This window comes from Ctenocephalides felis, unplaced genomic scaffold, assembly GCF_003426905.1.
Source record: "Ctenocephalides felis isolate EL2017-DRISC unplaced genomic scaffold, ASM342690v1 CF-g0.4_SCAFFOLD_00845, whole genome shotgun sequence".
NCBI lineage: Eukaryota > Metazoa > Arthropoda > Insecta > Siphonaptera > Pulicidae > Ctenocephalides > Ctenocephalides felis.
In genome coordinates this window covers 71,399,508-71,404,107 of record NW_020536999.1, presented here as the reverse complement: position 1 = coordinate 71,404,107, position 4,600 = coordinate 71,399,508, and positions in this window count along the sequence as shown.

The window sequence follows — 4,600 nt, the reverse complement described above, 5'->3', positions numbered from 1 at the left end:
CATTCCATTGATTTTAGATGAATTTCCAAGGAAGTATGACTGTCACCGCCAGAACTGTTTTTTTTCGAACTGGGCCAACGAAACAGCTATAACTTTGAAAATATATTTTTTTCCGAATCTTTTGTTACTTCAAGTTAAAACATTGTATAATAATGCAGCATTACTAGTTTTGTAGAACACATCGTTTAATAACAAAAAAATACAAAAATGCTTATTTTTTCGTGCCTATGAGTACCCCTAACACCTTAAACGCTTAAAAACTAAAGATTATTAACCCCTTTTCCTCTTGGTGATACGTCGTAATATTGAAAATCACCCCGCATTCGCCATCAAACATTACGTGTGCTTTTAGTACCTAAAAACGTATTTTTTGTTTGAGGTAGTAAATACATGTGATATCATACTAAACCCTCCTCTTCCCCGCGTAATATTTTGTGGGTTTTTGTCCTTCTCCCCTTTACGCTACACGCGGTTTTAATAAGTATCTTATGTATACACACATTATATATATATATATATATATTTATATATATATATATACATATATATATATATATATATATATATATATATATATATATGGTAGTTCTTTTTATCCATCCTAGTTCTTTTAGGCATTAGGATTAATTCTTGCCTCACATTTCATAGTTCTTACTTTTTATTTATTGCTATGACGGTCTATTTTTTTTCTTCTGCACCATATGTCAAATACTGTACCTAACCATTTTCGGCCCTATTTTAAGTTTTGGGTTCCTGAAATTGTTAGATTTCATCAGTTTCTCTACGAAGATCAGTTCATTCTATACAGTCCATATAAAAACTATGTTCAAATTTACAAGTGTGGGGTTTGTACTTATCGTAAAATACTAAAAACATAAAAACTGTAGTGAATAAATTTTATTAATAACGTTTTCAAGTCATATGTCAAAAAGAATATTTTTTATTAATATTAGATTCTTGGGCTGGTCAAACGTACAAAGTATCATCCTCATAATAGTAATTTTGAACATAGTTTTTATATGGAAATAAATTATATCTCTTCTTCCGTATTATTGCTGTTATTAATACAAAATTATAATGTTTCAGGAATCACTTAACATTTATATGATCGTAGGTTTTATAAGTAATATTAAAATAAAAATTTACAGGAGTTACGGTGGACTTTATTATGGAATATTTAGCGAAAAATATAAAATTAATCGAAAATTCAAATAAATGTTAATATTATTCACACCTGAAATTATAAATATCAAACAAAAATAATAAAAAAAATATCATATCTGAATTGGGAATTGAACCCTGGCGCAAAAATTACAATTCCACGACGATAGCCACTCGGCCAATCCGCTATTGATAAGTAACGGCACTGCAAGCTATGCATGACGCGCGCTGCTAAAATGCAAACTTTAATTAATTTTTATAATTAAACCGCTTTTCATAGGCCTCTAATATTTTACCATGGTCAGTTTGGGCATCAAATCTACCATTGTGCCAAGTTTCATCAAAATCCGAGACGAGCAACGCGCGGGTTCTCCTTTTTAGTAAAAGGAATAGCAAGGCTTAAACATCTACGAACAAAAAGGTCCACCACCGATATCTCAAAAACAAGTAATATTAAGAATTTTTTAGCAATAAGATTTGAAAGTGGAAGGAAAGAGATGGAAGAAATGTTATTCATATGTCAACAGTTTTTTTAAATTACCGTTTTAGAAACTGATGCGTGGGTAGAATGTAACCTTTATTCTGGCAAAGGTGTAAACAATGAAAAATAGTAAACAAATTTAAACTAGTGGGGCGCATGGCATCATGCCCTGAGATAAATTGCTGGAACTTCCGTACCAATTTTTTTTTTTTGAAAAAGATTAACATTTTTGAAAAAAAATACATTGAAAAAATTAGATTTTTGATAAACTATAAATTTTTGACAAAAATTTACTTTTTTTAAAAACAAGTTTCATTTATTTTGGAAATTCTACACTTTTTTTATAGCAATTTTACTGCTTTAACTGCATAGAAACAAAATATAAAAGCGCGAAAGCGCTGCTTCGCCGTCTTACTGATAAACTGAAATGATATATGTAGTTGGTAGGAGGTCTAGGTAGGGATCAGTGGTAACTACAGTAGATTCTTTATCCAATTGGGTAATAAGTCCGTCCAACCCTTTCCTCGTGCCTTGGGTCGAGCAGTAGGAGTGAGTTTGAGTTACTGGTTTGATAAATAGGTCTCCTCGGAATAGTGAGCCTTTTTAGTAAGATATTAGCTGGAAGAAATAGGCTTCTTGCTTATAATCCAATATAAAATTCACTTGTTGTACTATACACTTTATTTATTTCTTCTTATTACAAATTCCGACAGACATAATCTTCTCGTAAGATATTCTAAGACTACTTTCTTAAGACATCATCACTTGACTAGACTCTCTCTTAAGACTCACTAGTTTACAATGATAGTTTTGACTCTATATATTACGTACTGGACATGTCAAATTCCCGGAATGGCGTGCTTCCAAAGAACTTGGACTTTGAATATTTATTGAACATTGAACAATAAGTTTATATTTTTATTAAAAAACACGTACGATTATGTTATTACAGAACAAAACATTGATACGCACCTATGGGAATGTAAAAAAAATTATGCCTGTTGGTAAAAACTCTACAAAATAATAGTAGTAGTAATAAATATGATAATTTGATGTGCATATGTCTAATGATCATTTTTGATCGTCAAATGGCATTTTTTATCTGCCTGCTTTATTAAAATCGGGCGCACCGTTCTCTTTAAACTGAGTTACCGTTTTTGGCACTTTCTGCCCCGTATCTTCGGAACGGCTAGACTTGCCTTTGCCAAAAACTAATCAGCATGTCTCATTATCAATACAAATCGAATGTTTTTTAAATTATTCAAATCGGTTATTCCATACTGTCGAAAAGGTCGAGGACATTTGTTTGGACCAAATACGTGAATTTTAAAATTAAAAATCTTGGTACGGAACCCAATAAAATTACACAACAAAAATGTATACACATTAATAAAATCTCTATACAATATCTAATAATTTGATGTGCATATGTCCAACGAACATTTTTGGCCGCCAAATGGCATTTTTTAACTTCCCGAAGGAGAAGTTTATGTTTTCATCAAAAAATCCGAATTGCTAATTTTATGTTTTCTCGACGTTTCAAGCCATTCTGAATCGAATGAGACCAAATTTAGAAAAAGTATGTGTGTGTGTGTGTGTATGTGTGTGTGTGTATGTGTGTGTGTGCGTGTATGTTAACAGATTTTTTGCCGTAAATCGACGTTTTCTCGAAAACGGCTGGACCGATTTTAAAAATTCAAAAGCCACTCGATGTATCTCGATGAGGACTATTGTTTGTCAATTTTGTGCGACGATCGGCCAAGTCGTTTCTTTATAAATCGCAATAAAGTGAAAAAATTTTCGTCTACGTTTTAGCCCGCAATTCTGAATCGATTTTGAAAATTCAAAAACCGTTCGAAAGATATTGATTGGGAATCGTGCTGATTAGTTTTTGGTAGAGATCGCCCGGGCCGTTTTCTTGTAATAAAGTTTTTTAAAAAAAAATTTTGAAGATTTTTATGATTATTTTTTTGACGGTAGATACCATAGTCTTCTATATCATACTAAAATATTACGGCCCTACGACAATTGGTTCAGCTTTAAAAATTCGTCAAAGTTTGCAAAAATTGGTATCGTTTTTTTGGCATTTGTCAAAATTAGACCTTTGATCGACGTTTTCTCAAAAACGCCTGAGCCGATTTTAGAAATTTAAAAGTTATTATATGTATTTCGGTGAGGACTATCGTTTGCCAGTTTTGTGTGACGATCTGCCAAGCCGTTTCTTTGCAATTTGAAAAAATGTGTTAAACTTTTCGTCCACGTTTAAGCTCATCCTACCGAACCGATTTTAAAAAATCAAAAACTGTTCGAAAGATATTAGTTGGGAATGGTCCTGATTGATTTTTGGTCAAAATGTACCGAGCCGTTTTCTTGTAATTAACTGTTGAAAAACAGTGTTAATCTTTTCGTGCACATTTAAGCTCATCCTACCAAGCCGATTTTAAAAAATCAAAAACTGTTCGAAAGATATTAGTTTGGAATGGTACTGATTAATTTTATGTGAAAATCTACTGAGCCGTTTTCTTGTAATTAATTGTTGAAAAAAAAGTGTTAAGCTTTTCGTGCACATTTAAGCTCATCCTACCGAACCGATTTTAAAAAATCAAAAACTTTTTGAAAGATATTAGTTGGGAATGACACTGATTAGTTTTAGGTGAAAATCTACCGAGCCGTTTTCTTGTAATTAACTGTTGAAAAAAAAATTTAAGCCGATTTTCATGGAACTTTTTTTGGCGATATACATCATGGTCTTATAGAACTTACTGTGATATTACGGCCTTACGACAAGTAGTTTAATTTTAAATTTCGTCAAACTTTGCTAAAATTATTATCGTTTTTTTTAAAGTAGGATTGATGAAGTATATTATTTACACTTTTTTTGATTAAGTCGATTATTTACACATATCGGGAAGTTCATGTAACTTGCCTCAAGGCTAAATACCAAACCAACTAGTTAAT